General features: G+C 45.0%; 1 protein-coding gene across 3 annotated transcripts in view; it reads right to left on the bottom strand.

Moving 5' to 3' along the window:
• The window catches only part of CRISPLD2 (cysteine rich secretory protein LCCL domain containing 2), a 52,705-nt gene extending 41,858 nt beyond the window's left edge, over positions 1-10,847 (bottom strand). Inside the window, exons 1-2 of one of the 3 annotated variants that reach the window (XM_075008859.1) lie at positions 10,830-10,847; positions 5,414-5,458 (exon numbers count right to left, since the gene is read on the bottom strand). The gene's annotated coding sequence lies outside the window, so the exon portion shown is untranslated. Of the gene's footprint in view, positions 1-5,413; positions 5,459-5,782; positions 5,972-6,193; positions 6,213-10,829 lie in introns of those variants that run through there. The other 2 variants (XM_075008860.1, XM_075008861.1) reach the window with 2 other exon arrangements.
• Positions 10,848-13,369: the final 2,522 nt, after the last annotated feature.

Raw genomic sequence — 13,369 nt, 5'->3', positions numbered from 1 at the left:
GTCCTGTTGGATGTTTTGGGCTGGTAACAGCTATCATCATAGGAATATGACACAATAGGGTTTAAACCCTCACATTGTAGAGACCGTAGAACTATCCAGTCCACTCTTCTTAAAACCAAAGTGGTGAATAAAGGATTTCTAGTGCTATTCAGGGCTGCTTCCAATCTGGGAACCACCATACCAATGGGATCAGCTGTATGTCTGGACAGCTCTTCAAAGAGGGAGCATACCAAGAGATGCAGCCTTTCCTTAGTCAAAAGTACCCCACTGCTGTCATATTAAACACCCTGGAGCCCTTTCCCGAACAGGGCTCCTATCATTTCTTTAGGTGATGGTTCTGCAGAGTTTGCTGCTTAAATTTACAATACTGCAAATTACTACTACATCCATCCCAGCAGGGTTGTTTTTATGCATGCATATTTCCAGTTTGAGCTATTGTTGAATTCATTCGATATAGGTGATTCACTTTCTCTCTTTTGAGCTGCGTCTACACGTGCACGCTACTTCGAAGTAGCGGCAGTAACTTCGAAATAGCGCCCGTCACGTCTACACGTGTTGGGCGCTATTTCGAAGTTGAAATCGACATTAGGCGGCGAGACGTCGAAGTCGCTAACCCCATGAGGGGATGGGAATAGCGCCCTACTTCGACGTTCAACATCGAAGTAGGGACGTGTAGACGATCCGCGTCCCGCAACATCGAAATAGAGGGGTCCTCCATGGCGGCCATCAGCTGGGGGGTTGAGAGATACTCTCTCTCCAGCCCTTGCGGGGCTCTGTGGTCACCGTGGGCAGCAGCCCTTAGCCCAGGGCTTCTGGCTGCTGCTGCTGCAGCTGGGGGTCCGTGCTGCATATACAGGGTCTGCAACTAGTTGTTGGCTCTGTGTATCTTGCACTGTTTAATGAAAGTGTGTCTGGGAGGGGCCCTTTAAGGGAGCGACTTGCTGTTGAGTCCGCCCCGTGACCCTGTCTGCAGCTGTGCATGGCTCCCTTATTTCGATGTGTGCTACTTTGGCGTGTAGACGTTCCCTCGCTGTGCCTATTTCGATGTTGGGCTGAGCAATGTCGAAGTTGAACATCGACGTTGCCAGCCCTGGAGGACGTGTAGACGTTATTCATCGAAATAGCCTATTTCGATGTCGCAACATCGAAATAAGCTATTTCGAAGTTGGGTGCACGTGTAGACGTAGCCATAGAGTGTTATACCTGCAGGCAGCAGCAGAACTGCTCTGATGATGGTAAAAATAAATCAGAGCTTGCAGTATAAATCTAGACATATTTTGCTTCCAATCTAAGAGAAATACAGCCAGATGTCAACAACATACTTCTGTACAGTGGTAGGCACACAGCAGGCAATTACTTTGATGATGTTGGAAAAGCTCAGAATGCAAAACAATGACTCTCCTGCCTCCAGCCAAAGTCAAGGGGTTTGTTGGACTTCTGAAAATCATCCCCATGGCCTACATTGCTCCAGAATGTTTCTACAGCACCCAACGCAATGTAGCCCTAACCCCTATCTGAGCCTTCTAGGAGCTACAGTGATACAAACCACCAACAAAAAAGCAAAGTGTTCATCAGCTGAGCTGGGTTTTGCCAAAGCAGCAGAGATCATGGTAAGACTGGGTGAAGACAGTGTCTTAATTACTTCACTGAGATCTGCTTTAAAGGGCAAGCATAACACACAAGTATCATCCTCATTCAGTGTTCCATTGGTTAAACACAGGTTGGATTAGCCTAGTAAAAACCTTAAAGGCACACAGCCTCCAGGAGATTTTTTTTTTTAATTTCTTCCCGACATTGTTTGCTGGCACAAGCCCCTTCATAAATTAGCCCTAAGCAGCTAAGTTGTGGTGGGGAGGCTGAGAGAATGAGCTGTTCTTTTGTAGACTGCGAAGCCCATTTCAGGGAACAATTCCTACTTTCAGACACTTTCTGAGGAGATTTTAAATTTAGATGCTCTGTCAGGGCTATTTACAATGCGGCCATTTATTATGAGCAACTTTATGCAACCAGCTGCTTAGGTATGGAGGACATTAGCAGACAGCTGGCATAGGTTCCCATTATACCGACTGACCTGGATTTGCTCCCTTTTCTAACGAGGGGCCCTGTCCACCACACAGTGAAGGTATAGAGATTGAAACATGCAAGTCAGCTGAACCACCTGACTACCCAGAGCCATACCAAACACGTTACTGTGCAATGAAGTCAACTTGTCAAGTCCTTAGCAGACCCTTGGCTACTTTGCTCAAGCCCTTTCAGCAGCTAATCAGCACCATGTAACAGATTGCGCATTATTCTCCAAGTCCTTGCCTCTGCCTAGCATTACCAGCACGATCCCCTTTTCTCAATGGGGCTGCCTCAAAACTTAGTTTTAACATTGGTGGAGTAAGTATTCAGTCTCTGCTTCAAAACGCTTGACTTTCAGGCAAGGGGAATAGTGTTATTTCTAGCGCTCAGTGCTTTTAAACCAGACAAATCATCCATTGCATCCTTTGTGAAAGTGTGGCCATGGGACCATTGATTTCAATTACAAATCAGAGTGAGAATGGACATTAACTTCAATGAGATTAGGACTTGGCCCAAAGACATCATGCCTGTAAAGTAGGTCCTGCCATTGCCATCTTATATATGGAGTAACTGGGATAAGGAGGTAGAAGAGGACATTTCCAAAAGCGTCACCGATTGGTCACACCTTGGTCCTGGTTCCCAGAGGTGTTCAGCACCTTCTGTGGAAACAGTGGGCACTGAGCAATGCTGAAATTCAGGCCTCCAGTTGGCTCAAGATGGGCACCATTAACACCCCAGCCCCAAACTCAACAATCGTTTTGGAAAATGTTGGCCCCTATGTAAGATGCCCAGGGGCCATGTTACTGCCCTGATCCACAGTTCATCTGTTGGTCATGGCTCACCACTTGTTCTACTGTTCTCGAAAGATGCCAAAGAATCCAAGATTTTAACTGAACGCCTCACCCTCTCCATCCTTCTGTGTGTCTCTCTCACTCACACACACACATAGACACAGAGGAGTGCTGGAAGGGTTTTCATAGTGGAGTTGCTGAAAGCCATTGAACCAAACCAGAAGCCTGTACAAAATGGAAAACACCTCAGGCCAGAGGGTGCTGCAGGATCTTCCTGCATCTCTAGTTCCAGTACGCGCACGCGCACGCGCACGCGCACACACACACACACACACACAGATTTCTGAGTAATATAGAAGATCTCAAGATACATTCAAACTCCATCGGAACTTGAACAGGATTCAGTACCGCTGTCCAAGAAAGAGGTGGGCCATGCCTCCACCATGAATACAATGACTAGCACTTGATACTTTATTTCATAACATGGGCAGAGGGGGGCAGACAGGACACAATGCACTACTGGAAGGAGGAGGTGGTGTAGGTCTGAAAAAACAGGGAAACTAGCTGCAAATGTAACACCAACAGAGCCAGCTCCTTGGCAGGTGGGATTGAACCTGGGACATGAGGGGTTAAAGCACCAGCTCAAAGTTATCTGGCCCTTTAGCTAAGGATGTAGAGCAGACATCAATCTCCCTCTCAGTGGTCTCAGCGCCTCTGGGTTACAAGAGCACAGCAATTGTCATACTACCTCAGCTCAGGGGTCATCTTGTCCAGTAGCCTGTCCCAAGATATCTTAGAGGTATGGCCATTAAAACAGAGGATAACAGCAAAGACACACTTCTATTAAACGGGCCAATGCAATGCTCCACGGTACCCAATAAAATCCTGTGGATGCCCTGGGGAATTAGGGTGGGCAAAGAATACAAAAGCAAGCCCTCCACTGCCCCAAAATGCTCTTCAAGCTGTTCTGAAACCCAGTATACGCCCAAGTCAGAAACAGGGGTAAGTACTAGTTAACACAAACACAGTTAAGCACCTGCCCCTGTTCAAGAGCTTTGCTGAATCACAGCTCCAGATTTTCAGCCTGATGTCTCCAGACCATTGTCATGAAGTTGTGAAACTCTTATAAGCTTTGGGCACACATTGCATGTGAGGTGGAAGTTGGCCAGTTATCTCAGACACTATCCCAGCTGACTGAACATTGCTGTATTCAGAGGAGGGGGAGAAAGCATTTTCTGGACCACTTTGCAACCCCGACAGGCTCATGGTATTTATGATATATTAATATCTATGGCTAATCAGAAGCCAGTTACTCTGCAGGAACTACTTCCTGAAAGTTCTCGCATGCAGAAAGCCTTCCTCTTGGGGACATATTCTGAGATCCAAGGGGGGTCATCTTTAAATGGGCTTTGAAAAGATTGTTCATACAAAGTGACTCCCTCGACTGATGGAAAGCTTCTAGCTCAGAGATTAGAAGCCTGGGTAACCTCTAGAAGCTCTCATTCAAAACTCCCTTACTCCACCCACAGCCAAATAAAGTCAGCCTCAGTGTGGTGTCCTCACCAGACTTTAATGCTTTACTGTTATTGATCTCTAATTGGCCCCTTAGTTAAATATTCAAAGGGTTGGATTATTCCCCAGTTGTACATACTACTGCAAATGTATCCAGTGTCATGGGATATTATAGACAGCAAAAGCAGTGGAAACTGGCAAGTGCAAGAGTTGACAGAGGATGCTGGTAGCAACTCGAAGCCAAGCCAGTGCTGGATCAGATTTTCACTCAGATAAACTCAGGATCCAAGTATTACACCCACTGTCAATTTTGTACATGCTGCCTTGTCTTGTTAGCCAAGATGCACATATTTAGGGCTTTAGAAAGTTGTCAGGTTCTTCTCTGCAAATGTAAAGCCAGCAAAATACTTGAAGAAATCACAAAATCTGTGACTCAGAACATTTATCTCTATAACCTTTAAACCATGAGATCTGTGTTTTCAAGGTCAGAAATAAATCGTCTGGATCTACCACCACTCAGTCTCACCTAATACAAGAGGGAAAGTTTCTACCTAAAGTCATCCAAAAAGTTGTTTAAATGTTAACAGAAGCTACCAGAATCTACAAGTATTTGAAGGTTTGGCTAAAGTAATTTTAGTCACAATTTTGTTTATACATTATTATTGTGGCTTACATGTAATAGTTAATAGTTTAAAAAAGGTTAAGTGGGTGATTTAATAAATGGTCAAGTCCCTGTTAGAGGTTATAGCAACCAACAGGTCTTCTGGTAGATTATAATTATCTCTGACACCTTCCACATATGTGCTTCAAACAGTTTATAACAATAATACTATGCATATCATATCAGGTGATTTATTAACCCTCTATGAGATATTTATAAATGGAGCTTGAATATTAAATACAATTTGGTATTATCAGACCCAATCTTTAGGAAACATTCTGAAATCTATTTGTCTATAACACACAGATTTGTCCCGCACACAAAAAACAGCCAACTATGTTTTGAACAACAGTGGAACTATCTGATACTAAAACTTAACACTTACCTTTCAAAATCTGCAGGTCTCCCGGAACTCAAAACTCCTCAAAACCTGTGTGTGGAAATTAAATGATATGTTTTAAACTTTGAAATATTGAGGTCTGACGAAAATGACAACTGTGAGAGGTGCAATCAGTGTGAGGGTCTCAGGGTAGCTGTTAGTGCTGAATGCTGTTCTCATGAACTCCCACACCAATATTTATACTCTCTCGGGTTATGATGATCATCTCCTGGTCCAGTAGGATCTTGGCAACTCCTCTTTATTTTCTGAGAGATGGGGGAAATAGAGGGGTGTCATCAAATCTCTCAGGGCAGTGGGGAGCTCAAGAAAACTGCGAATCACCCTACTAACTGGAGTAATATAACACACACCCACCGAGAAAACGGAGGGCGGGGGCGGCTAGAGGGGGCAGCGGAGGAGGAGACAGACGGGGGAGGAGGGACAAAAATTAAAGCCAAATGATGATTGTCCAGTTTTCCATGAAACCAACTCCAAGGACGCTGGACTCGGATGCAGTTCAACAGTGAAATCCAAAAAGATCAGTTCGCTGCCGCCCTTCAAAAAATATATTTTTTTAAAACCCAAAACAAAAATCACAGCCCTTAACTAGTTATTTTCCAGGGATGGATCAGCCGTAGCTGCGGCTTCTCCTGCTCGGAAGGACGGCTCGGAAATGCGATCCCCAACTCAGCCGGAGCCACCTGCCCCCCCGGCAGAGAGCGAGTGGGGAGGGGAGAGAAATCAAAGGGGCGGCTGCAAGTGTAAAACAACCCAACTCCCACTCACGGCGAGGGGAGCCGCGTGAAGCCCTGCAAACAAAGCCGCCCCTCCAGAGACCTTCCGCGGTTTGCAAACTGCAAATTTATCTCCCCGGGCTCTGCAGTCACTTGGCAAAGCTGTGTCCTTCCCCAGCTCCCACGCGTCTGCGTCCTGGGAGAGGCTGAAACTGACCACCGCCAAGTCAATAACAAGCCTGAAACTGACCACGGCCAAGTTACTCGCCAGGCTGAAACTGACCAGGGCTCGGGGGCGCAGATCAGCGTTCAAGTGACGCGCGGGGAGACGCGGAGCGCCCTTGCCGACTGAAACAAGCCCTTTGCCGAAGCGCCAGTGTGCTCAGCCCCACGGGGAGGAGCTGCCCGTCCCCGGCTCCCTTTCATGAAAAAGGAGCAACCCGAATAGATCTGATGGCTAAGCCACCACCCTGTGGATGTCAGAGCAACGTGCGGCTGCCTGCGCCTGCTGGCCGGTTAGGAGCAGGGTTTGGTGGCTGGCAAAGGGAGCCGTTTTGGGCAGAGGAGAATTTGAAAGGGCTGGGAAACTAAAGCAGGGAAGTTAATATACCACAACCCACAACTAGGTGAATGAGTGTCCCCGAGAGTTACCCTTCTCAGATGCATTCAAACACCCAGAGACGGAGGCAACAATGCTGGTATAGGGACATACAAATACAGCCACGAGTAAACACACGGGGCAAACAGCCAAGGTCTTTTTAAAAAAATAAGACTAAGATTTACTGGAGCATGCATCTGATGAAGTGGGTCTTTGCCCACAAAAGCTTATGCTCCAATAAACCTGTTAGTCCATAAGGTGCCACACAACTTCTTGTTTTTGGCGGATAGAGACTGACATGGCTACCCCTCTCTGAAATGGGTCTTTTTTAAAACAGTTTGGATAGTTTTCTGTTTAAAACTTCTGACCAATGTCCTAAGTCTTAAACATTTGGAAAGTAAATAATATATGCAATGTTGGTCTGAAGACTGTAACCATCTTTTTGAAAGAATTAGACATTTTAAACACACCTAAGCTTACCAATAAAAACAGATATATCACATTTGATAAATGGATTATTAGAACATTGTATTAATTAAACAATGCCACTATATCTCCTATAGTGAGTGATTTCCCTGTTGAGGGAAACCCCGTCTCTTAACTGTTGACCCCTCACAGATGTCTTTGATCAGTCACTTTTTGGCTTTTCAGCAGGTTTTCAGAGCTAAACCTTTCTGAGAAGAACTGATACCTTGTTTCCATAATTCAGTCTGTCTGGACCTCTGTCTGCATTACAGAAATCCCCAAGCACGGGCTTCCAAAATAACTGGATTCAGTGTTGTTTGATCAATACCTTTCTTTAGAACAACGTGGGTGCCATGCACTCAGTCTGCGTAAGCAAATCTAAGTGAAGGTGTAAATATATTTACAATAACAATGACTGTCAGGTCAACCCTTCTGTATTTGTAAGTGGCTGACGTTTCTGTTTATTTCAAAGGTGTTCCGTACCTGAAACAATGGGCTACGTCTACACTAGCCAAAAACTTCGAAATGGCCATGCAAGTGGCCATGTCAAAGTTTACTAGTGAAGCGCTGAAATGCATATTCAGCACCTCATTAGCATGCGGGCAGCCGCGGCACTTCAAAATTGACACGGCTCACCCAGATGGGGCTCCTTTTCGAAAGGACCCCACCTACTTCGAAGTCCCCTTATTCCTATGGCCATTTCGAAGTTTTTGGCTAGTGCATACACAGCCAATGATGTATGGCTCCTTATCTGTAGCCCACAACTCTTTTTTTGCCAGGGCCATCCCCAGGCACACTCAGAGTACGCAGCTGCATAGGGCATTGCTGTGGCCCAAATTAAGAAGTGCTCTCTGCTACACCTGTGTGTGCCTTGAGCGGCTTCAATCCCCTGGCCTCTGCTCTGCCTCCTGGATGCAGCCTCACAATCTCCAGTCCCCTAGCCCTCTGCTCCACCTCCCAGCGCCATGGCCCAATCCTCCACCCTCCCCACCCCTACCACTCTGCCTCCTGGATCTTCAGCTTCCCTCATACTCACTGCCTCCCAGACACAGTGGCTGAAGCCCTCGGCCCCCCCACACCCTACTCTGATGGCTCCCCATCCCCTGACTGCACTGCTCCCCCTTCCACCTGTTCCACCAACCATCCTCCGAGCCCTGGCTCCTGTCCCCACAGCCATGAGCACAGTCCTCCATCCTTCCTGCAAAGTTGATGCTCAGTTCCCCAAGGGCAGGGGTGCTGGGCTGTGTACGGCATTCAAAGTCATAAGGACAGCCTGTACCTAGCTTATAGAAATTCAGTGCAATTTGATCCATATGAACATCGCAGCCTTAGCCCAAAATGTATTGATCCTTGCATGCTCTGGTGGGACAGAACAGGGCATTAGAGCTGAAGCCGGTTATGTGACAGTTACTCTGAAGTCACAGACAGGACTGTGTTTTTCTTTAATTTTCTTGCTTCACGGCATCTTCCAGGACTGATGGTTTTGCTAAGTTCACAGAATAACCCTTTTTCCCCACCATCTCAACAGCATTAGGCCCACTGACTTCTTGTTGGTTCTCCACTACAATGGCAACCGAGAATCATCCACATCCAGAGACATGAAAAGGCTCCAGTCCTCAAGACTGTCTCTGAGCCCCAGGCTCTGACGTGATACAAACCACACACAGTGCTGGTGCAGTGAGTCATCTGCCTCAAAGATGCAGCATTAGTATTACCAGAAAGTCGATTAGTTCATTTAAAGCCCACATACTCTTCTCAAGCAATTCCAAGATCCAGGGGGAAAGCTGTGATTTTGTACTTTCCACACTTTCCTGCTGTAAATTAACTCTTTCCAGTGATCCAGGCTGAAGACAATTACCCGTCTCCCCATTCTTGAGTGCTTTGATATGTATGATGAGCTCCATCACCCAAGTCCAGATACTTTGTCCAGTTGTGCTATGAACTTCTCATGGCTTGTAATGTAGGGCCCATTTCAGTTGGAGTATGAAGAGGTAGAACATTGTATTATTTATATTGTTTTACTGATCTCCACTGGGACTCTGTTTGGTATTTATGAGCTACACAAATTCAATGGATGAAATTTGTCCCAGATCTAAATTCACTGAAGTCAATGGATGTAAAATTATGAATTTGGTCCACCGAAACTGGATAGATGCAATGATAAACAGGCATTTCTGTTGTGAAGGATCAAAAACAGAAGAGAGTTCCTAGATTGCATTAAGTTCTACGAGTATTTACGCAGGAGTCAAAAATATTCAAGTCTCTTTCGTGGCCATTAAATGAGTAAAATAGGCTGGATGTCCATAGTGTGCACAGATGTCCAAACACAGCTGATTCTGGAAATAAACATGCCAGAAACCAAACTCGTCCTATCTGATGCAAATCAAACCTTGATTTCTTTGTCACATATGTTGCTGCATACCTTTGACTCACTTCAAGACTCAGAGATGACTGTTGTGGTCATGGGTGGAATTAGAAGCTGCACATTTCAGAAAAAGATCACACTTCACACATTATATTTACATTTTCTCTTTGTCTTCATTCAGCTGTTTCAAGTCCTACATTCAGCTGATGCCAGAACAAAATCAGAAGTTACTTTTACCCATTTACTTCATAGTTATTATGGTCTTGATTATAACTTCTCTTGTTAATGTGCAGGGAAAGCCCCATAAAGGAGTTAATATATAGAAGGAAAACCTTTGTATGTAACAGCCAACAAACAGAAACCAAAACAGATTTTCATTACTTGACTCTCAATTTAACAAGCAGAGAGCATGCCTTGATTTTACACTCAAGAAGAATTACACCTCCTTTCTAATTCAAATATATGCTCACATAGGAGGCATGTGTCCATGGACTGAGGCGGGTTCTTGATTCAAGGCAGTCTATTTCTGTTATGACAGTGTGCTTAGGGACCCCAATCAGAAAACCAAGACCTCTTTGTATGGTGATTGCCACAAACAGGTAACGAAGAATTTCTTCCTCAGCAAATTTATAATTTCAGGGCCACAGCACACTCAATATGCCTATTAGCCATACGCAATCATAAACAGAAACCACCAAATACTCTTCCTCTTCTGACCAACGTAGAAGAGAGTGATCATCAGCGGAAACAGCATGGCGGGTTGCTCCAAACTTAACATAGTCCCTGTTTTGGACTCCCCTACAAGAAAGCCTATTTTTTTTCCAATCTCCACTGCAAGTTTGCCATTGCAGGAAGTTGGGAGAAACTTCCCCAACTTGTCCACCATTAGAGAGTTTGCCCAGAGAAGGGAAACAAAGGGGAAAAAAAGTGCGTAGTTATAATTTGCTCAGATGTAAACCTGTATCATGCTCAGATTGCCTTCTGATGTCACCAATGTCATAAAGCAAGCAAAATGTGCAGTTACCCACAGATCTCTGCACGGCATATGAGGAAACTTTAAAAGTGAGTTTCTATTCAAAATGAAAATAAGTGAAGATTTCTTAAAGCAAGACATGAGAGACCTGCTATTGTTTTCCAAGAGTTAAAGTGGATTAGAAATTATCTGCGGTAGTTTACAACTGGAGTAGTTACCCATTCAGTATGTGTATCGCACCACTGAATTCAGACTCAGCCCTACACCACTGTAAGCATGTGTCTTACCTTGCTAACAGCTAAAAGAGCAGATGCTGTTGTCAGCAATGGTAGGGTCTTCATTTTGGGAACATGAGACTCTGATCCAATGGGCCCTGGAGTGTGAAGTCCTAAGTTACAACAGTTGAAAACAGGAAATGAACACAACTCAAACCCAATTAAAACAGCAGATGTTTGGCAACTGGAATAATATTAGCCAATTTTGCTACCTCATAGCTAACTTGCCTGTTTTGAAGATGCCAAGGGATTTTTAAGGTCCAGGAGTGGTTAGGTCAGGTGTTATTTTTTTAGGAACGATCACAGCTCCAGCAACACATTGCCTTTAACTTCCATCCTGAGGCCATGGTCAGGACTGATTCATATGGAGGACTCATCAAAACTACCTCAGTACTCCGGTCTTCCCAGGGTAGCTTCCCATCAGAGGTATGGAAAGGCCCAAACAAGCCATGCCTCACATAATAAACAGAGTGAGTTACATGGCATGGCAGAATCCATTCAAAATTGCTCTCAATGAATATTTCTTAGGTCAATCAAAATCATGGCAAAAACTCTTTAAGCACTTTCCCATCAGTTATATAAATGATATTGCATGAATGGATTTACAGCTGACAAATTATGAATTCAAGTTATTATGAATTCAAATTATTGAATTCAATTATGAACTCAAACCAGTAGATCAGCTTTGGAGGGGGAAGTATTTCTCCTTATTTCTGGCATTCAAATTACAGGCTAGTATCTGTGTTCCCAATGAAACATGCTACAGCTTGAACCTCACTAGCCTGGCACCCGTGGGACCTGACCAATGACGAACAAGAGAATTTGCCAAACCACGTGAGGTCAGTAATCTCTAGCAGATTACCAACACTCCCACTGCTTACTGGGCTCTTGGAGAATATTTAAAAGTAAATTACAGGCAAATAACAGGACAGACGTTGAGAACTAGGACTGGTGGCTGTAAACAAACTTTATGGGACCACAGGAAACTTGGCCACACTCACAGTAAGTGGACATCTGGCTAATTAACATCATGGTCAGAACACAGATGTTGCTGGATGAGAGTGTACTGGACTAAAGAGGTTCAACCTGTACTCACTTTCCACAGATTTCATGGATTTCACAAATCCCTTCCAATATATATATTTTTTTAAGGGATTTGTACCATTAAATCTGCAGAAAGTGAGTACAGGTTGAACCCCTCTAGCCCAGTATAGATATAGATAGCATGGATTATAAAGTAAGTATATTGCATGGTTTATAAAGCAAGTCACAACCTCTGCCACTCTATCTTCAAACAGAGAGAACCGTACTGACAGATGGCCAAGGACCAGTGTGGAACTAAAATCATGAGAGATTAACCTTGGATGGATGGCCTTATAGTGAGAGAACACACAACCAAGATACTGCTCAAAGACTGTCTAAAATAAAAAGGCTTTCAAATAAGCTTCACGAACAGGCTAATTCTGTGGTTTTCTGTGGTGTTCCTCCAGCATTTGGCAAATCTTGGGCTGAGACTTGATTCATTTGTGGCCAGTCTATAAAGGCTGTATCGTTTTGTGAAATATTTAGCAATGAAATGCGTTGGTACTGTAATTAAACTCACACAGCATAGCACTTATCTGAACTGTTCTCAGTTTTCTTTAATCAACACTTTCATATGTTGGACTCTTTGGCTAATTCACTCTGGGTGGAATTTTCTAAAAGTGATTGAGAGATTCCTGAAACATCCCATCTTTTCTTCATGGATCTGTAAAAATCAGACAGCCTGCTTCATATGAGCTACTGGCAGGCTATGAGTGCTTATACTTAGACAAAAATTTTCAAGTACAGTAAACCCTCACCTTATGCATTGTCAGGTTGCACAAAACTCACTTTAATGGGAGTTTCACACAGACACTTGGCTGTCAGCCCGCAGGCTGCTAGGCAGGCTAAGAGCCCCCTTCCCCCTGTCTTCCCAGAGCAGTGCTAGGCATTGCTCTGGGAAGGTAGGGAGATGACTTTTAGCTCACCTACCTGTCTACCTCTGCAGGCAGCCAAGCGGGCTAAAACACCCTTCCCAGAGCAACGCTGCTGTCAGGCTTATAGTGGCGCCACTCTGGAAGGTAGGGAGGGGCTTTAGTCCCCCTAGTTAAAACCCCATTGCTGCCCCGGCGCCCCATGGCCCCAGCTCAGCCCCAGCCCATGTACAGGGCTGCCAGCCCTTGCTGCACTACAGCCCTGCACGGGCTCACCCTCCAGCCCCTGGGGCAGCACACAGGGCTCGGGCTCCAGCCCACCACCCCTGTGGACCCTGCTCCAACCTCTGCAGACGCAGCACCAGCCCCCTAACTTTCTGGCTCAAATCTATCCTCCTGCAGCCCTAACCCACCTCAGGCTTAATCCCTCAGCACCAACCCACCACCCAAGCCCCCCCACTTTATCCAAAATTCAGGATATGCAAGGTTGTGCACATCCCAAGGGATTAATAGTATTAATTAATTAATTAATTAATAGTCCCCTATTCTCAGTCTTCTGTTTTTGAAAATCTTGGCCTTTCTGTGCAATCAAGACTG

This window comes from Carettochelys insculpta, chromosome 14 (assembly GCF_033958435.1).
Source record: "Carettochelys insculpta isolate YL-2023 chromosome 14, ASM3395843v1, whole genome shotgun sequence".
NCBI lineage: Eukaryota > Metazoa > Chordata > Testudines > Carettochelyidae > Carettochelys > Carettochelys insculpta.
The sequence above is the reverse complement of the archived record's forward strand: the minus strand, read 5'-3'. Positions and strand labels throughout refer to the sequence as shown.